Raw genomic sequence first — 22,558 nt, forward strand, 5'->3', positions numbered from 1 at the left:
TCGCACCATCAGGTGCATGCACAGTAGCGGATCCCATTGCTAGGCAACTGGACGCTATATAGAAATAGAATAGAGGGCGATTTAGTGATGTGTAAATGCTGTTGTATATACAATATAAGACTCACACCAAAAAACACATATAATGCTTAAAGCCTCTTTTGCATATTTGTATTAATCAGCAGACAACAATGCAGGGTCCGTGAGGATGTAGTTCTTACCCTAGATGTCCCTACAGGTACCTCATCCCTGCTCTTTTTAATGTCCTGTTTTGGTGTGTCTGTGTCCTGAGTACAGAACATCCATGAAATGAGAACGTCTTCTCCGCATTGTACACGGAAGTGCCATCACGTCCTCACTACGGTGTCCTGAATAGATAAAAAAGGTATCCAACACGTTTCGTTCAGCCTGTGAACTTTCTCAAGGATAAGTTACTGTGCGTGATTGTGTTCTTATCTATATGTCCTCCTCCGCTGATTGGTTAGTTATTTAAAAGAGCATTGCTTCTAATTAAAAACTAATTTAATAAGGACTTTTATTAAAAAACTTCAGTAGAAACCTTACAGTTAAGATATAAATTATAATAAATACTGTGCATATTTGTGTATGTTTTATCTGCACCAGTAAAATACACATTCTGTGTATTTTCAATAGAAAGCACTTTTGTTGATAATTATGTTCTTTTCAAATCCTCCATACAAATAACCTCCTTAATCTAAACAGTAAGAAAGGATCTTAAGTCAAAGTCTATATTGAGTCCGCATGGTTCTAATGTTTTTAAAAAATATATCCATCTTGCTTCCATCCGTGAAATTTTCTCAATATATTCTCCTTCTCTCCATGATTTTTATTTATTCAATCCCCTTTAGGGATTTATTCAATCCCCTATCCAGGGATCAATAAACGAGACCTTATATACTATTGAGTATTTTCTAATCAGTAGAGGTTACCCACTACCATACATCTGGCACACCATACAATACATATTAGTATCTTAATTACTTAGCCAGTGAGCGCACAGGATAATTTTGTTTGCTATTTAATTTCTGAAACTTATTTGTGCAACTTATCTTGTATGTCTTATTATTAACTTATTAAGCCTCGTAAATATTTTTCGGAATAAATAAATTTAATCTAGCATATTCTCTGTGATTCTTTGTGACCTTACGAAGCCAAGTGAGGCTCATGCTACATGTGTATGTGATTTAAGTGTGAAACATTAATAAGTGGTTTTGGTAAACGCAAGGACACCATAGTAAATCCTCTCTGGTGGCAGAAAAGGTGTATTCATTGGCAAGTGACTAAGGTGACGCCAGTCACGGCCAGCTGTTCAGATTGCTGTATCTGAGACAGGCTGGGCATTCGTAAAACTTCCAAACAATACCACTTATTTATTTCATACAGAGCCTTTTCTATCTTAAACTACAAGTCCACAACACACATCTATTTACCTAGCAGCCATTATGTATTGTCCACCAAACTCCCTTTGGTCTGACACAGGGAGAGAAATATCTACAACACAAACTCTTTCATAGGCACAATCAAATACAATATAACTATCTTCCCCAAGTAAGAATTTCCAAACAATCTTATTTAACTCATCTTGCTTAACTTATCTTATTTAACGTATATATTTCTAAATAACAATATCTAACAATATATTTTAATATTCAATCAATCACTTACAAAACAAAACTACCTAACAATCATTTTCTAACAATCTCCACCTGCTTAAATCTACCTTTCCCACCTAAGTAACAATTTACAATTAACAAGCACACTAACATCTGTGTGCAGATGGAGGATAGACCACATGACATAACAAGATGATGGACAAAGACAGCATAATAAGTTTGAGGCTAGACCACATGGCTCCGGCGGCCATCTTTAACAAAGAATGGTACCTTTACAGTAATACTAAAACGCCAACATATAATGTAATAATATAATTAATTCAAACACCATAATCCTGTTTCACTGTGTCCCATAAATCAAATCTATAGTCCCACAATTGTCCAGCATTGCAGCAATAACTATATCTAGTCATATTTTTCAATTATAATGCTATCTCAAATGTAAACAATTCCTATCTATGCAACAAAACCTACACAGTCACATATTAATCATACAATCTCCATTTTTAAAAGTACAACATCATACAAACAGTAACTATTTTCTTTTCAATCCATTTAAATCATACACACACACACACACATATATATATATATATATATATATATATATCTATCATATTCTAACATTCTAACTAACACCACACATTCTACTAACTTCCATTGCTAAACACTTTACCACTACTATGGCCATAAACACTGAACAGATTTAGCCAGTATCTATTCCCTCATGTCCAAATATTACCAAAGCCTAGATGGGTCCATGAAATACTCCTCATTTCCAGTGTCCAGAGAGGAGGGAAGGTCAATATCTGTGATTTTTCCAAAAAAAGAGAGTGAATGAATAGAGCCACCTACCTAAGGGGAGGGGCACACAGGATATTGGATCCCAGTATTTGATATGTAAATATAGGCAGCTTCAAAGGCAAAAACTTGTTTCTCTAGTTAAGGTGGGGGAGGAGAGAAACCGGCTTGTTTTATCAATGGCTAACGGTTATTTGTGTGAATCTTTGGAAGGAAAATGGAATATAATTAGAAAGGGGAACTGCTTGTAACATTAATATGGATTCAGTGCCAGCTCAATCGGAATGTACCTTCCTTTTTTGGACACAGTGTCCTCACCCCTCGCTGCTTCTGGGAGAGCGGCACTAAGCAGCCCATCACTGACATTAAAGAGCACTAGCCGAGAGCTGCTGGCTGCTTCACACCTTTGTCAGTAGCCAACGTTCCATGTGGGGCATCGCAGACACCTTAAATACACTGAATTGGTGATATGCCACTGTAAAGAAATGGGCATTGTGTATGGAACCAGTGTTACAACCTAAAACAAATAATTATACTTGTAGGAGGAGCAGAGCACTAGGTTTCAATCTGACACCCTGGCCCAGAGCTGGATTAAGGCTCTTGGGGACCCAGGGGATTATAGACAGGGAGGCCCCTATGATGTAACATTGTTATCATTTTAGACAACTACACAGGCAATACTGTGTGCACTACTGTTAGATGCATGCAGTTCTGCCTTCACAAGCAGTACAGTGTGAAGCGGGACATATCTCTCAACTGTCCTTCAAGTCAGACCAAATCCTAAGCGAAACAGTCACCCAAATTTGGGTCTGCCCCACCAGATTCAGGAGTTGGCAGAATGTCCTGCTTTCGCCTACCTCTTCTTGTCACTTTTCACTACCTGTGGCTGCTGGTGTCTTTAGCTCAGTTGCTGCTTGTCTGGATCCTTGGAGGTCCTATTTGGTAACAAAAATGGGTACATGAAAGTTAGAAAACTTCAATAATCCCCAACATTAAATTAATATGTCACCCATGTTTTATAAATAGGCCCCCCCTTATGCCCACATGCTTTAGGAGCACATGCCTCCCCATTCTGCCCCCATGCTTTAGTCACACATGCCCCCTCTCTGCCCAGCACCTTTAGCCACACATGTCCCCCCTCTGCCCCAGCACCTTTAGCTACACATACCCCCTTTGCCCCAGCACCTTTAGCCACACATGCCCCTCCTCTGCCCCAGCACCTTTAGCCGCACATGTTCTCCCTCTCCCCTCAGCACCTTTAGACACACATGTCCCCCTATAACCTGCAGCTTCAATCGAACATGCCACCCCCTTCACACACGCTAGCTCCCCCATCACAGTACCCCTTCCTCTTACCTTTTTCTACTCAAATGACTCCAGGAATAGGGAAAAAATGCTGCAGCTCCTACACTGATTACCACAGAACTCCATCAGTCCACCTACACTGCGTACCATGTGGCCACTGTGGTCACATGACCCGGTGATGTGAAGCTGAAGGGGATTTAGCCTCTACCGAGATGCGATAGAGACAGCTTTTGCGGTCTGTGCAGGGGCTGTCACATCGCATAGTACTCACTGTGGGGGCATCATCCATTTACAGAATATTGTACTACAGTTTGTAGTACAATATACTATGAATGAATGATGCAGCTGCAGTGAATACTACGCGATGCGACAGCCCCTGCACAGACCGCAAAGGCTGTCTCCATCGCATTACCACTGGACCACCAGGCGGTCCAAAATATAATTTTACTATCTGGCCCGGGGGGAATTTGCCCCCCCCCCCGCCCAGCCCGCCCGTGATGTTAGTGCTTGAATCACTATAGGGGTAGGGGAGAATGCCATTTTTTTAGATTTTTTTTTTTTTTAAACTAAAAAGCCTTTCATCATCAAGTTGTTGATGATGAATGGTGTCTCAAGTATGCCACCATATCATAATATGCTTAAAGCTTTAAAAGTATATTTTTTATCCTTTTTCCTATAGATTTTAATATGTTTTCAGCAAGTTTATCATTTTTATTGTGTCTCTATTATATATATATATATATATATGTTAAAATGTAATCATAGTTATAATGTCCTGTATGTATGAACTGCTTACTCATAACAGTGCTGTGGGGAATGTTGCCACATAATAACAATAATAATAATTATAATAATAAGTATTTAGTTTTACACTGCAATTATTATGTCGAAAAATATCCCTTTTTTCCATATTATACATGTCAAGTATATTATATATGTTTTCACTGTGCTATGTATGCCACACTAATTATAGCTACTCAAAAGGATTACAGTTAAAAAAAATGTTCAAGCTGGCTAGCATGTATAAATAGACAGGAAACGGTATAGTAATACCCTTAGGAAATGAACCAGAAAAAAGTTGATAAAGAACGTTTATAATTGTATAATACATCATTAAATATAGCAGCAATATGTAATATCACTGATTTAGAAAAGGTTCTAAACAAATGAATAAAAAGTGATCTAATTTTCAAACATATCCTGGAAATATCAGCACATGTTCATAAACAACATATAGCAAGTCACTAATAAAATAAATATCTGAATAATTCAAATATATTTCTGGTTATTTTGTTGAAATACTTAACTAGTTCTCCTACAAGCCCCCCGTGTGGAATGTATAGTCATTGAAACACTCCCTGGAGGAAACATTATTCAAATAGGCCAGAAGAAAATTTAGTGGTTATGTTGGATTTTTTTGCAGAACAATTGTTTTGTATTTAATGGATATCCAGTACAGACTTACAAAGCACAGTTATGGAGATAGCCTGTGCTAGCCAATGGACTGGTAGCAGGAGTATGTGATGTATAACATGCATGCATTTGGCAAGCATGTCACCCAATGACTATATATTGATGAACATAATAACAATACTCTGAAAATTAAACTCACTTATACAATGATACCTTTGGTGATCAAGTTCCTAAACTTGACAAGAATGAAAATAGGTTGACTATAAACTTTAAAAGCTAAAATTTACTTCAGAGAATATTTGTATCCAAACTACAAGCCATTATTTAAATACCAGGTCCTAGAAATTAACACAAGGCAGTTTTTGAGCATCTAACAAAATTGTTCAGAGAAGCAGGATTGCAGAATAGAAGCCTGAAATTTAACCATAAGATTTAGTGGACACAAACTCAAAATGATAAGAAAGAGGTGTTATCATGCCTTACGTATACACAAACAATCTCTTTTAGCTTTAGAAAGATGTGATGGGAAAATAAAGAAATTGATGAAGTGAAATTTATCATATGGTATACTCCCCATTTGCAAACATTGAAGTAACTTGCGGTGAAGTATTGGCATATCTTGACTTTACATGTGAAGATAGGTAGGAAAGCGAGGACTTATCATGAAATGGTGGCAAATGAGTACTAAATTTGAAAATATTTTAGTGAAAAAATAAATTTTATAAAGGATTAAAAAAGGAAACATATTGGCTGCAATGTACCCCTATAAAAAGGAATATACAATTGCATCCATTGTGGAAGTGTCACGGTTCACAACAAAGAATAGGATCCCTGGGTCTGTCTGAGTTGACACTACTCTGACCCGAAGGCACGGAATCTAACTACGCAGGTTGTCTTCACCAGGAGCCACCGCAAGGAGGTATGGGCTTAGCAGCCCCTGCCCCGCAGGTTGCGGCCCTCCAAGAGAGTGTCAGGCGAAACCTATATGCAGGAGATGAGCTCAGGAGAGATTACAGCAGTGAGGGCCGTAAAACAACAGACAGAAATTGTGGAGCAGTGGTAGGGCCCAACGGTAGAGTAACACTGGAACAATAGTTGATCCCTATGAGATGATGCGCAGAGATGAGATGCACCGAACATCGGTATAGAAATACTGGAACCAATAGTCAAACTCTATGAGCTGATATCCAGAGAAGAGTTGCACTGAACAGCGGTGTAGAAACACTGGAACAAATGGTTAAACTCTATGAGCAGGTATCCAGAGATGAGTAACGCTAAATCAGTGGTGAACAGACACTGGAACAAATAGCTGGAGCAAAGGGAGCCATGTCTTGACACAGTCGGGGTAGCCAAAGAACAGGAAACTTGAGTGTCAGCTAAGGTGCCTTAAATAGTGAGCTAATTGGAGGGCTGGATGAATGGAAGCAGAGAGGAGGTGTTAAATACCAGGACGGGTCTGCGCATGCGCAGAAACCAAGTTGGCCGCCACCACCAGACGGACGCGGTGCTCTGATATACTTACCCGCCTGTAGTAGGTAAGTATATCAGACCCCTTGTGCCGGGCCGATGTGTGATAGGTAGTGTGCAAATAGCTAAAAGATAAAGATTGCAGTACATCTAGCGTAAATTATCACATCAAATTTACATGTAATAATTTATACACAGGCAAAACAAAAAGAGAACGTAGAATTGTGGAACACGAGGGTCATTAAAACTAAGAATGAGAAAAGTTCTTAAATGCAGCATTTTATGGGCTAAGAGCTTGCGAACAGGACTTTCATTTAAAGAAATCTATCATTTACAAGTGTTAGGAGCAACAATTTTGATAAAATCCTGCTGAGGCAGGAGGCTAAGTTGATATATTTCTTAGATATCATTGAACCAAATGGTTAAAAAAACAAGTTAAAGCTGAATAATATTAAATATACTACCATGGGGCAAGGATATTGCTACCATAAAAGCTGATTGTTGCACTATAGTCACATGCCCTGAGGAAATCTGTGTGAGCAGATGAAATGCTTTTAAAGTGATCATCCGGCAGCGCTTTCCTGGCCTGCCGGTACTCAATGTAGGGAGAAATAGATGAGTATTGTTGGAGATAATTGCAGCAAGGACAAACAAGTCTACCTTTGGAATGCTGGTATCAGCCAGGTAAGCTGGAGCCACATGCTGCAAAGTCAAGAAAATGTAATTGTTAAAAGGCTCTGTCCAGCTCTGTTTTTATGAAATTATTAACTTAGTAAAAGAGGGGCTTGCTAAATGATGTTGCATTTTCCTGGCCATACATAGAAAGTGAAATCAGCAATTTGCACTTGTTTGGAGTTAGCTTTTCGGTCCATATTTACCAACCTTGATGAATAAACATTTTCACTTAAACTTTTACAGTCTGCATATTTATGATTAGGAATTTGTGAAATAGGGTATCAACATAATTTAGGAACTTTGACTTACAATTGAAATGTGTACCATTCATGATCCGTGAAGCATCATGATGATTTACTGAATTATTATTGTTATGGTCACTCATGGGTATATGTATGAAACTTTGATATGTATTTGGACTGCTATAGGACTAATTATTAATAAGATGAGATAAATTATGTAAGTCTACTTAGAAATTAATTGATCATCACTATAGGCCTGGTTGTATTCCGGTATCTCTTATGACAATATGCAGTTAAGGGGCAGCACGGTGGCGGAATTAGTGGCGCTATATAAATAAATGGTGATGATGATGATGAAGGTAGTTGTATATGCTGCTTGCCTTATTTACAATTGAGACAATATTGTCTGGTTTTAATTAAAAAAAAATTGCCAGTTACTTTGATATTGATTATATTGAATAAATACAATGTGCCATATTTTCTAATAATTAATGCAGAGTGCTCATTCTTATTTTAAAATCAATGGTTACTTTAGTTGTAGAACACTTAATGTATGTACATTTATTATTTGGTAAATCTAGTTAAGCTTTTGTTGACAGTAAATGTTATTAAAAATTTCATCAAGAAAATCTTACTTTATTTTAAAAGGAACTCACAAAAAATAGAATGTGTATCAGTAAGTTATCAGGTTGTATATCAGGATGTTTACATAAGGTTAGTATACATGACTATGTGTTTGATTTAATAATTCAGTAAAGTTAAATGTCATAATGTCACATGCATTTCATCACACGTTCAATGATTTATATGCTTCAGAAGAAGAAAACAAAATTTTCAATGATAATCAAAACCAAAAGTAACATGTAATGAATTATCCATACTCAGGAAAATATGGATTGTTCCAGGTGAGGAAAGTGTAGCATATTGTAAATACTTCTTGTGAAGTGTGTTAGTAGATTTCATAATATTTGAGTAAAGTGTTATGTTTGAGAAATCCATTTGTGTAACATTCCAGGATTGTTATTAATTTATTTTTAAGGCATCACAGATTTCATAGCACCAGATACAGAAGCAAGTAACAAATAGATGAGGTAATAAATATAAGTAACACAGATGAGTGTGAGTAATGCTATGGGGACTCACATAGAGTGCAGCACAAACGTGACAGGACGTACAAGGGAGCCAGACTGTAGACAGCCGTCGGACAATAGGTAGAGAGGAACCTGCCCGTGAGAACTTACATACTAGAGGGAGGGGTGGTGAGAGACAGTAGGACCAACTGGGGGAAAATGGAAAAGGGAAGCAGAGATGAGGAGGTGATGGATAGAATGGTTAGGAGGTGGTAGGAGAAGTGAGCTTGAAAAGGTGAGCATTGAAGGACTGAAGGTTGGGGGAGAGTTGAGTGAGATGGGGTAGGGAGTTCCAAAGATTGGTAGCAGCATGGCAGAAGTCTTGGAGGCGAGCATGGGAGGAGGTAATAAGAGGTAAATTGGCATGGAGGTCACAGGCAGAGTGGAGTGGCTGGGTAGGTATGTACCTCAAGATAAGGTCAGAGATGTAATGGGGAGAAGTATTGGTATTGGACACAGTTGTACCTTTGTTTACCTGATGAACAGCCACCAGGACTATATTGGAAGCTTCAGCAGTAGCAGAGGAGGAAAGTAAGTGTTGAAGAGGTAGAAGTGGAAGATGAAGGGGGAGATAGAGGAAGGTGCAGAGCAAGAGGAAAAGTCAGATTTAAAAATAGTTACCCTCAAGACTAAAATCTACTGACCCCTTTATGTCATGTATGTGAAAGAGTCTACTGTTTAGCAAATACTTAATCAAAAAATACACATACTACACCATATTAGGTCTATGTTTTTGTTTCATATCTTTACATGTATCCACATCTGCTGTGTGAATAATTGTAAGAAGATCATCGTTATCGCCCCCGTGTTTTCCATGAGTGCCTTTTGTACATATATTTTTTGTATATGTAGTTACGTTTGGGATTAAAGGTTATCCTATATATACATTGGGGCAGTCTTTGGAGATACGCTATAACTATACCATGCTTTTCATTATCTGTTCACCAAATACTGTCATGAACTGAGGAAGATGTTACAAACTGAGAGTACCGTCAACCCATTGTGCCACTAACATTTGGAGCTGGCTTACCTGAGGCAAGGAGTGCAATGGATGCCTGATCTTCACCAGATATCCCCCCTAAAGAGGAGATTTACTTTGCATCAAGATACCCACAGGTTATGTCCCCCAGTTTTGACCCTCAAAGCAACTACTGACAGAGAATGGACCAAGGAACACGGGACAAGATAAAGCAAAATCAAAAACAATCTAGAGGCCAGGACAGGCAGCAAAAGTTCAAGTGTACATAAATGGAGAAAGGTAACACACCTACAAAACACCATGGCATGGAATGAACTAAGAAAGTACCAGACATCTCCTAACTGGTTTTCGTGGATTGCATAGATGGAACTTCTTGATGAGAAAAGAAGCAGGTATACCATCATCTCTGAACGATAATCTTTCTTCCCTGAGAGTTCAAAATTTGCTTAACATCAAGTTTTATCACGTTTCCGGTGGATTTGAAAAGTGGAGATGCTGCCTATAGCAACCAATCAGATTCTAGCTGTCATTTTGTAGAATGTACTAAATAAATGATAACTAGAATCTGCTTGGTTGCAATAGCCAACATCTCCACTTTTTCAAACACACAGCTTAATAAATGTAACCCTAAGAATGTAATGAGTAGGGGGCAGCTTCAAGCAGGAACAAAGAAACTTAATATGTTCTAATATCTTATTTTGTCTGATTAACCATGGAGGTACAGTAATTTGGCAGAGGACACTCTGAACTTAATATTTTTAGTGGGGAGCCATGCCTTATCTTAGGTAAATAAAATAAAATGTTTGTGTATATATATATATATATATATATATATATATATATATATATATATATATATTATAAGAAATAGAGGTCCTAAAATGAGCTTCATTGGTCTTCTTTTCAAACAACATAAATTTTGTTATCTACAAGCAAGACCCCAATCAAAGCAATTTGGTAATTGAAGTCTAAGATGGACACTAAAGACAATGAAGAATGAAGTTCTACTCCAAGATTCATGTATGAATTTATCTTGAATATCTTGGTAATGCTGTTATGAACCAAAACTCATAAATTTAGTAGCTACAATATTGGAAGGGTATATGAAATCGTGTGCCTTTTGACAAATGTCTGTTTCCAAAGGATCCAAAGACAGCTTTTTAGAGCCCAGATGAAGATGAAGTCAAACTGGTAAAAAGAAGAGTGGCCATTGGCATTGTTGAATTCTCAGCATCTGATCTTACTGAGGATACTTGAGATTCTTTTTTTTTCTGTGCCATTCCCAAGAGTCTCTGTTTCAGTATGCCCCTGAAGTAGATGTCCTGTTTATTACAGAGAAATGGAGTAATCTAGTGTAGCTGGGATATCATGGTCTGTAAACTTATGTTAGATGTTGTCCGAGATGCCTTGCAATATATAAATAAAAATATGGATAGCAGTGTTTCCTAATTTCACCCAAGTTCCGATGCCAGTATCAGAAATAAAATTGTATGCTGACCAAAAGTGATGAAGTCATGTTGCAGACATTACAGGTTAGTAGAATTTGTAAATACCTTGTTAAGTTCATCAAACTCTCTGCAGAAAGCTGCAGTGAAGGCAGATGTATTGTGTAAAATGAAAGCAGTGAGTTCTTAGGCACAGGAAATAGCTTCATCAGAGAGTAAAAAGATGATGTAAGTTACCTTGGCTGCAATTGTAACTGAATAAAACTTTCGAGCCCCACTGTACCTAGGTGGGGAGGTAATATTCAGTGTCAAGACTGGCAGTGTACAAACCTGCATGCAGAGCTGGCACTTGAAAGTGAGGTGGTGCTGGGAAGTGAAGCCTGAATTGAGTCCATATGGGTAGATATATATTGCTAGAACTGAATTACTTAGCCCATCCACACCGTCTGCATTATCAAAGGTACATTTGTCGCATTTTGCACACTGGGAACTAAATTTCAGATTCTTTGAGTTCCCTCTCGGTTTCGTCTTATTCAGTTTATTCTCTTTATTTTGTGATTTTTTTTTTCTTGTTATTTGGTATCTGTTTTCTGGAGGGCTTCCACTGATAACTACATAATATAGGTTTCAAGTACTAAGAAAATGAGTAATCATGTAGTGGCTAACTAGGGAAACGATAGCAATTGGTTAAAAATAACAATCTGGTCTGAAATATTCAATCTAATTAATGTGGTAGTGAATGTCTCATTGACCCCCTCCCCGGAGATGGCTCTTCTACACCTTAATCTCCAGCAGCTTCCTAATCATAAGCGATACGTAGGGGGACACAATTTTATAACTCCAAAAGGTGCAATTGCCCAGTTTTTCCTTCACTGCCTCCTCTTCTGGTAATTACGGCCAAAATTCAAAAAAGATATGTTAAGGAGACTCTCGGGCTCCCATATTCCTCCTCTGCCTCATCTCTCTTTATCAAATGGCTCGACTGGAGTACTTACTATACTGAACACCTAGCTCCTCCATGTTTCTCCACATTTCTGTGAAATATTTTTAATATACTTTGTCATGTACCTGTTTATCTGTACTTTCTAATGAATGACAGACAGTCGATCGGTCTATTCAACTGTGAATAGTGTCAAAACTTTAACTTTCCTGGATCAGTTATTATTATATCAGAAGGATAATAATATGACAGATGAGATCAAGACTAGAATAGCAGCAGGTAACAGGAGTTACTTAGGTCTGCAAAAAGTCTTTAAGACACACAGCCATATTTGAAACTTAAAGCTGGCCATCTACCATACTGTTGTGAGGCCAGTAGTAGACCATAAGCCTGGAAAATGTTCACTTATGATGAAGAACTCCTAAGGAGATGGGAGAGGAAGGTATTTAACAATAATTTTCAGACCTATACATAAGGGAGACCTTTGGAAAATCAGAAGAAATGAGAGAGCTCTTCATAGGCTGTAGCGCCAAGGAGAATGAAATTCCCCCCAGAAACATGACACAAAGCAGGATAGATCCAAGCACTCAAAAGTTCAGGATGGTGGTACTGGTGCAATGGTGTGAGGAATGATTTCTTAGGCCCCTTATTACCAATTGAGCATTGTTTAAAAGCCTGAGTATGTGCATCCCTTTATGGCCACAGTCTACTCATATTCTAATGGCTACTTCTAGTGGGATAACACACCATATCACAAAGCACACGTCATCTCAGGCTGGTTACACTTGCATTTCAATGAGTTCAGTGTAGTCCAATGGTCTCCACAGTCACTAGATCTCAATCCAATAGAGCACCTTTGGGATGTGGTAGAACAAGAGATTTGCAGCTGACAAATCTGCAACTATATATATATATATATATATATATATATATATATATATATATTTACACATACACACACACAAGACGTGTCTCTTATAAAATCGAATACAAGGCGCATCCCTATATGGCCTCAGACTACCGATTTTATCATGGCTAGTTCCAGCAAGGTAACGCACCATGTCACGAAACACAAGTCACAAAGCCTTAAGTGGTCATGTAAGTTTTATGATTTTTGCTATTTATGCTGTAAATCCTGTATACTATCTTTTGAATGTGTTTTTTTTTTTGTAATTATGTGCAGAAATTCAGGATGGGTGTTCGGGCCTATCTGTGTGCTAAACTAGACACTATTACATTTATGAAAAATAATAATAAATCACTTTAAGTGTTTATACCTCAGTTTTTGTATCGCAAGACATAAATTCTGATAGAAATGTCACTGTCCATATTATCCTCATGCTTTAGGAAAAGTATAAAGACTTAGGTCCTGAATCATTATGGCGAGCAAGGCAAAAAAATAAGTAAATTTGATCCTGGATAGACCACGTTACAATGTAAGGAAAATGCTTGTTGCTTTTTCATGTAGCACACAAATACTTGAGAGCTTTATTTTTACATTGAAATTTAAGTATAATCTAGGATATGCCATAGCCAAAATATAAATTTGTCCCCAAATTTTAAATGTACCTCCCCCTCCAATGCAACATGGTTTTGTCAAGGTGCTGTGTTACTACTTTTTATTTCCTTTGCTGTTTTGAATGACTCTAAAGGAGAATATTATACAACCTGTAAGATTACCATCATCTCCAGTGCCTGGTTAAAGGTTCAGGGCACCCTAGGCCAGTGGTTCCCAAACTTTTGCAGTTCGCGGCACCCTTAGAGTCTCCAAATTTTTTCAAGGCACCCCTCCAAAATAATTATTGAGCAGTCCTGTTTTAGAAGTAGTTGGGTCAAAAAATTGTAATAAGTATTTAGGTCAGGACAGAAATACTTATTTAGTTGTATGCAGAAATGCCCCCTCTGCATCCAGACACTCTGCCCTCAGGCACTCTGTCCTCTCTGCATCCAGACACACTGCCCCCTCTGCATCCAGACACACTGCCCTCTCTCACACTGCCCCCTCTGCATCCAGACACACTGCCCTCTCTCACACTGCCTCCTGTCACGCTGTCCCCCCTCCTCTGCTCTCTGTCACGCTGTCCCCCCTCCTCTGCCCTCTGTAACGCTGTCCCCCCTCCACTGCCCCTCTCACGCTGTGTCCCCCTCCACTGCCCCTCTCACGCTGTGTCCCCCTCCACTGCCCCTCTCACGCTGTGTCCCCCTCCACTGCCCCTCTCACGCTGTGTCCCCCTCCACTGTCCCTCTCACACTGTGTCCCCCTCCATTGCCCCTCTCACGCTGTGTCCACCTCCACGCACACTTTGGGAACCGCCGCCCTAGGCTAATATGCTTGTAGCACCCCCTCATCTTCCATGCCAGGCTAACATGTGATATCTAAAAACACACTCAATTTAAATCTGGATTTTGAAACCCAGCTCCATTTGGCTTATTAAGAGACATGGCAATCTTTGTCAATTATTTAGTTTTCATTCAAATCAGATCACTGCGCCTGTTGCCATCCTTGTCTCTCCTACTCACTTTTACACAAATGCCTGTCCAAGGATAACAGGGTCTGATTCATTAAGAAATTTAAGCAAGAATTTGAGTAAGATTTCTGGACAAAACCATGATGCAATGCAAGGGGTGTAAATTAGTTTATTATTTTACACATAAGTTAAATATTGGCTGTTTTTTTCATGTAGCACACAAATATCAACTTTAAATTTCAGTGTACAAATAAAGCCATAAAGTATTTGTGTGCTACATGAAAAAACAGCCAGTATTTAACTTATGTGAAAAATAATAATAATAATAATAAATAATAAAATCAATCTGCACTTTGTGGGACTGTGGATCACATAGTGGAAAGAGTAACATTTTCACGTAAAAGTCCATTCCACAACCACTTTAGGACTATCCCTTCATTAATTTAAACCTTTCCATTTTTCTCCTAAAATACTGTTTAATTAAATAACCAATAATAATAATTTATCTGCGCTGGTTCTGACACGTTGGCGCAACCGTTTTTAGCTAACGCCGCGTTAATCATTGGTGGTTGCGAATTTTTAGGGAAGTGAAGGGGAGGGCTTAACGCGGTCATCTATAATAAAAGAAAATGCATTGCCATACATTTGTATTGCATTACACAACCTTCTCTTTTATAATATCTACATAACAGTACTTTTTTTTACAAAATATTTGTTATACTTTTTTTTTACTAAACAATCATCTATATCAGGGGTCGGCACGCGTGCCGGGGGTGGCACGCAGCCCCCTGAGTCCTGGCACGCCGGCTGTCCGACTGTTCTAAATGACAGCAAGCGCAGCAGTTCAGCTCTTCTCCGGCTGTCATTCCTTCCCCGACACTGAACTGCTGCGCAAGCGCAACAGCTCAGCACTTCTCCGGCTGTCATTGATTAAAAATGACAGCCGGAGAAGAGCAGTTCCTCCCAAGCACCTTTGCGGACCAGATCACTGCTAGAAGAGGTAAGTATAAAATTATATAATTTTTTATTAATTTATTAGTGTCCTAAAAAAATTTTTTATGCAATTCTGAGGCCATAAGAGTCAATGGGGGCATTACTGTGGCATAAAAGATATTGGGGGCAACTGTGGCATACTATGTGTTTCTGGGGCAACTGTGGCATACTATGTGTTTCTGGGGGCAACTGTGGCATATTATGTGTTTCTGGGGGCAACTGTGGCATATTATGTGTTTCTGGGGGCAACTGTGGCATATTATGTGTTTCTGGGGGCAACTGTGGCATATTATGTGTTTCTGGGGGCAACTGTGGCATATTATGTGTTTCTAGGGGCAACTGTGACATACTATGTATTTATGTGGGCAACTGTGGCAAAGTATGAATTGGGGGCACAATTATGAGGTATGATGTGAACTGGGGCACTACTGTGCGGCATAACATTTTTTTTTGCTGGTCCCTTACTGTTAATATGATATTAGTCTCATAAAATGAGAAATAATTATATATATATAGCCGCCGAGAGGGGAGGGGGCGGCTACAAATTGCCTGGGCCTGCATGGTGGCCCGAGTCCCCTCTGGAGACCTCATTTTGAAAAAAAACCCTAATATTTTAAAAGTACTTTTTTAAAAACAATTTTATTGAGTGCAGGGGGATCGGTAGTGGCTAAATCCCCTTCAGCTCAGGTACCTTCAGACGCCAGGTCATGTGACTGGTACTCGGTGGGCTGCTGGATATCTTCCCATGCTGTGCAGTGGAGAATAAGGTAAGAAGGTGTGATGGAGAGGGGCATGTGTCACTAAAGGTGCTGGGCAGAGGGGGGGGGGGGCAAGTGTGATTAAAGCATGTGGGCAGATGGGACATATGTGAGCAAAGCTGCAGTGCAAGGGGGCATGTGTGAGTAATGCGTTTTTCTGTAAGAGGGTGGCCTGGTGCTTTTCACCTGCTAGACATGCCCCCAATGATGTACTTCCACACCCCCAATTGTACGACCACTCGCATGGGAAAAAAATGTTGTACCGCCTTTGCGGCGGCACAACATTTTTTTAACTATGCTTAACTATAAGGGAGGACCCATGGAGTTGCTGTACTGGGGCCATGAATTTCTCTAGGCAGCTCTGTATGTATGTATGTATGTGTGTATATATATATATATATATATATATATATATATACACACACACAACTGGCACACCTGGGCTTGACTAGATTTTAGCCGGCACTCCGATAGAAAAAGGTTGCCTACCCCTGATCTATACCATGAAAAAACACATTAGTACATACATATTAGCACATACATGCATAAATATATGAATTAGTGATTACTGTGTTTATTCATTTTCATGGGGGTTTTTTTGTACATGCTTTTTGTAAAAAAAATCCCCACCTTTTCCAGGTTATGCATTACTGAGAACCATAATTTTTCTTTTTTTTTTACATTACTAAATGATTTCAATAATTTTCTTATGTTTTTAATTTATTGCACAGCCATGAGAGGTGCAAGATAAAGCTGGAGATTTGACAGTTTACCGTGCTGCGTTAAAAACTGCCTTGTGTCAGTGGTGCAGGCTAGTAGTGGTGGTGTAATGGTATGGGGAATGTTTTCTTGCCATACATTAAACCCCTTAATACCGCAGATCACACAATCTTGGCCCAACCACCTGCGGCACAATGCTGTAATCACGTCATTGCATTGCAATGGATGGGCCATTATGATGCAATTGCGGCAAATCTTGTCATTGAATTCCACTCCCGCTGGGAGATATATCTGGACTTCTTGAGTCTCGCGGACATTCCGGAATAGTGGGAAAGTATGGTTTAGGCTCACAAAATGAAATCTGTAGTGATTTGTCTATTGTGCCAATGTAAAGGGGCACAGTAGTAAATGCCAGTGATCATTAATACTCACCTGCCTCCAATATGTGCAGGCAAAGTGAGAGAATGCTGTTAGTCAATGAGTTTATTTCATACTGAAAAATACCTAAAAACCTGAAGTATTATTAACATGATAATGTCATTAGTGATAACATTGTAAAGGTGAATATTGTAGCTCCATAGAAAAATTTATTTATTGCAAAGATATAAAAATAATGTCAACTTTCTACTATTTTTAGCCACTGAAAACTACTGAAAATAACGTAATAATCTATGATCAATATGCTTATTAATACAGACATTTAATTAATTTAATGGCTTTGTTATATTTTAATTGCTTATTTAATTTAAAAAATGTAGCTGCAAGGTATAGTTGATGTAAAGCATCCATGACATCCATTTATGAAAAACACCATTTCTTATGTATGAGAAACATTTTTCTCTATTTTTGTGCATAACAAATACACATTGCTAAAAAGCCCTCTTCCTGGTTGAGTTCTCTCGCCCATTCAATTAGCCACAGCTGTCCTGACCTGTTACGCTGTCTCAAAATAGAACGCTTGTATGGATTGCTTCTTTCAAGTACTCTATTCTTGCATGAAAGAGAAAAACAAACATCATTTTATTATTCTCAAAAATATCATGACATTTGGTGCTACTTTTTATTCTGCTTGCAGAACTTAATAAATAGTAATATGCTACGGAGAGACACATTTCCATGTGTATATATACACATTTGCAAACAAAAATATCTGCTAAAAGAAAACAAAAGTGTTGCTATCTAAACAAATAGCCATGGTTAAACACATGGCACTTTGGATACGTGGACGGCATATTTAATCTTTTGTCTCCAACCGTTTTACTATGAACAATAAAATATGGTACTTCTCAGTTTTTCATGTTCCTTTCCATAATACGATCTTTCCCAATTAGACTTCAACACTTGAAATCTTAATGTGCTATTCAAATGTTTCTATTCCTTTCCACCCAATGCTGGTTGTTGCTCTTCCTATGCATGTCATACCCATATTTATCCAAATGTTATGAATAGCTACAAATCCATTAACTAAAAAAAGCTACCAATTTTTAGAACAAGTGCAGTATGCGACTTTGAGCATTTTGTTACTTGCTGTTTTCTGTGCTTGGATATATAATTACAATTTATACATATTTATGTTACATGATAATGTGACCTTGTTTTGCAGTCCTCTTAGGATAGAGGATGGAACTTAGATGCTCATTAGCATGTTAAACTGTTACCAGTTGTGTAACGAAAGACAACTATATATAACCTATTAAGACATCACAAACATCCCAAACACCCCCTCTTTAGTGTTATTAGTATTGCGATAGGCAGCAAGAGGAGTCCAGAGCCTACAGACCAGTTAAACTAGAACACAGCTGGACTTGGCAAACAATTGGTCTGGTGAGCAATGGACGTCTGCGTGTGAGCAAAAAACTGCACACCATGGCATTCATCTCCACTTTTATGTCTGCTAGTTGTAAGAATTTGTCTTCTCACAAACTCTAGACTTATGTTAATTCTTCCTTAATTATTACTAGAAAAGCCCTTCTGGTCTCAGATATACTGTAAGACAATACAAACAAATGTTATTATTGATTAACAGGTTTTTATAGCGCCTACATACTATGCAGCTCTTTACAAGGAATATTTAATTATTCACATCAGTCTAATCCATCAGTAAAGCATGAATGTATAAATGGGCCTAACAATAATCATTTTTTATTTGCCTTTCTTGATTTTGACAGAGCAGTGTAAATCTTAGTACCAAATAGCCTGTATATAGTTTTTGTAAAAACATCTGCATTAAAATTGTCTTAACCGGAGTGAAATGGTTACTTATCTGATATGTCTGGTTGTCAGGTCTGTGTCCTGTCAAAATCTGAGGGAAGGCACTGCTGAATCTATTTTCACACAAGTGCAATGTGATTGGAAAACAGTTCCGCAAATATGAAATGCAATATCCTGAAAAAATATATTTCCCAAAAGACATATGTAGGTGGATTGATGGGCTGTCCGCCTTGTGGTCACATATACTTGCAAGCTGTTTTTTTTTTTTTAACTTTCTGTCTACGTTCTTAAAATGTGTAGTTTACTTTTTGTTCTGTTTTTTTTTCACATTACAAATGGTTAGCAGGGAGGATAGGGAGACCTTTGAATGGATTTCATATTTTAATCATATGCTCCCATCGTTACGGGGAAGAATAGTTATGTATTTAAGGAATGAAGTTCTCATTAGTGTCAGATCTGTTCTGTTTATATTCGCATACAGACATCATCATCTATTTATAATGCATCAATTAGTGTTCAAACAGTGATGATGATACAACTGTGTATTATTATTTGTATATGGCTCCATTTATTATATTTTTTTTTCCATTGGCTGTTATAGCAACAACACATCTTACGCTAAGATTTTCAGCCGAAGGACACGCTATGTAATTTGTTTATGAGCCAACATATCATATAAATTAGTACCATTAAAGGTAATTGGAAAATATGAGATGCAAACCTTTTTATTTATATTACACAGATACACTTATTTGACTGCTTAATCCATAACAAGGAGCCAGGACACTTTCTGCTTCAAGAATTACTCCCATGCAAAAGCCCTGTGTTACTATTTGTGGGCCCAGAATTGAAGGCACATGTCAGCAAAGGTAAAAATGCTCTGACTACTATATAGCTTATTTCATGCAAGTAAGGAGGCGTTGAGACATTGTTTATTTTGTGTGTGAAAACTATAAATTTTATGTAATGCATTGATGTACTTGCACCTTCTATATGGTCTTTTATCACTTCTGCCTTCATACAAAAGAATATGAATATAGAAAGGGAAGTGCACCTATAAGTTTGTGGAACTGTAAAGATGGAATTTTGTGCTACGGTTGAATATAAAAAATATAGCTTACCTTGGGTGCATCATTCACAAGAGTCCCCCAAGGCTCTAATGGTTTAACATCTCCCTAAACTGCACTAGGTAGGCAGCTCTATTTGCAAATTAAGTCCAGTTTGTCTATTGCATTTAATTAGAGATAAGCAAAGACACAGAGAAAATATCAAGCAAATAGTATTTTGCTGCAGAACTGTGATGGTTTCTGCTGGATACCAGATAAATTCCTAGAACTACAACCAGATAATAGTGAGTTCTTCACCTAAAGCAAGCCGCCTTTCCCCTACAGTGCAATATTCTCACAGGTACTCAAATGTCCCTGTACTCAAACTCAGGTTAGGAGGGAATTATCTGAATAATAGCTAGCGAAGGGTTATGGAAAATAGTGGAACTAACCAGGAAGGTAGTTAGCCGTCTAGTAGAGAGTGAGGAGATTCGATAAGACAGGCCAGAGGTAAGGCAGGTAGTCAGCAAGAAGACCCAATGAGACAAGCCAAACGGTCAGGGCAGGCAGCAAGCTGTTAGACAGTCGCGGCGGCCGCCGCGACACTCATTACCTTCCTCTGACGTCCCGGCCGTCGCCATGACGACCAGGGCATCACTTCCGGATCCTGGCCGACCGTTGCCAAGGCAACGGTCGGAAGCTCTGTGCCCTGCGCTGCGTCCCGGCAACGGAGGAAGCCGGGCGCGCATGCGCAGAAGATAGTATGTTGTACTTAACATCCTGGGACTTGATTTAACAAGCCTGTGGGCTGATTAACGCCTGATACATTAATCAGGCAGGGGGCTGTGTGTGATTCAGAGCTAGGCTCTGATTGGTGGCCACTAGTATTTAAGGCAGTGAGGTTTGCAGCCTCACTGCCGGTTATAGTTCTGTATCGAGTCTGCTAGCCTGCTCCCTGCTTGTTCCTGTCTATTGGACCCTGTTACTGCTTACCCGTGTATGACCCTTGGCTTGAATTTGGACCCCGCTTGTGTATCTCGTGACCCTGACCTTTGGCTTGAATACTTACCTCCCTGTCTGCTTGTGACCTCTGACCTCAGCTTATTCCTTGATACTGTTGTCTGCTGCCGGCCTCTGACCTCTGCTTGGACTCCACTCCGCTGCTTGGGTTCTCCCTAGCCGGTGCACACTTCACGACCCTCTGCCAGTCTGCGGCCCAGTCTGTCCCCACCATCATGGGCTCCAGTGAATACCTGACTGGTAGAGTAGACTCCGGGTTGTGTTGTACCGGCTAGCGGGGTTCCTAACACAAGCAAGAAGATTCAGTAAGCAAGCTAAAGGTTGAGACAGGCAACAAACCGGGAAACCCAAAATAGGCAGAAAGGTTAGGCAACAGGTGAGCAATAGAAGTAGAAGCAATGCAACAGGCGCACATGAAAAGCACAGTCAAACAGATATCACCTACAGGGAGGCTGAGCATAAAAAGCGTCCGTGTCTAGCTGGGATGAGAACATAACGTGAGCATCGGTTTATTACAGCTGGTTGCTCGGTGGCCATATACTTTAATAATAGTTGGGTCAGATATGCACGATTTTCCCATTTTTGCCCATTCATGCTCAGTATTGACTTTTATGGTATATGAGCACTGCTAAAAGAACATCCTTTTGTCTCTAGCTCATCTTTTAGGTGTTGTGGTGTAGCATGCTTATTTACACTTTTTTCACCAGTTGACTGGGTTATAGTGCTGTGAAACAATATTCAAGTTGGCAGGACTGCTAAATCATCATCATTGTTTATTTGAAAGGTGCCACAAAACTCCACACAACTGGACTGTGAATTACAAATGATACAAAATACAATCTTACAAAAAAGAGAACAAGTACAGATGAGGTTGACAAAAGAAGTCCAGATGTTAGACAAAGATTAGAGAGAGCCCTGTTTGTGAGACTATCCAGTCTAGAGAGAGAGGAACTCCTAAACCTCAAGAAGGAGTACTAAATAGGGAGAAACATTTGTGCGCAACCATCCTTTTTTTACCTTTACTTCAACTCCATACTCCCTTTCTGGACAGCCACACAGCACAATTTTTACTGTGGGATTCTTCTTCATGGTTGGTCCCAGTATCTTCAGAAAGCAGCTCCTCCTCAAGGAATGCCATTAGTGCTCACAGCAGTGACTTCTTTCTTATCTCAATACTCCACCTTTTAAGATGTGTTCTGCAAACAGTGGGCTGAAATACTGCAATCCCACCAGGAATATGACTTTTCCATCAACTTTCTCCCTGGACAACTCCTCCATGTGGGCTAGTATATCCTCTCTCTTTTAAAGAGACCC

At 39.0% G+C, this 22,558-nt stretch overlaps 1 long non-coding RNA gene across 1 annotated transcript in view; it reads right to left on the reverse strand.

Annotated features, from left to right (window-relative positions):
* Positions 1–223: 223 nt before the first annotated feature.
* The window catches only part of LOC142152567 (uncharacterized), a 29,916-nt gene continuing 7,581 nt past the window's right edge, over positions 224–22,558 (reverse strand). The window contains exon 3 of the long non-coding RNA XR_012691356.1: positions 224–365. This is a non-coding gene — a long non-coding RNA (uncharacterized LOC142152567). The remainder of the gene's footprint in view (positions 366–22,558) is intronic.

The sequence above is a fragment of the Mixophyes fleayi genome, chromosome 4 (assembly GCF_038048845.1).
Source record: "Mixophyes fleayi isolate aMixFle1 chromosome 4, aMixFle1.hap1, whole genome shotgun sequence".
NCBI classification, from domain to species: domain Eukaryota; kingdom Metazoa; phylum Chordata; class Amphibia; order Anura; family Limnodynastidae; genus Mixophyes; species Mixophyes fleayi.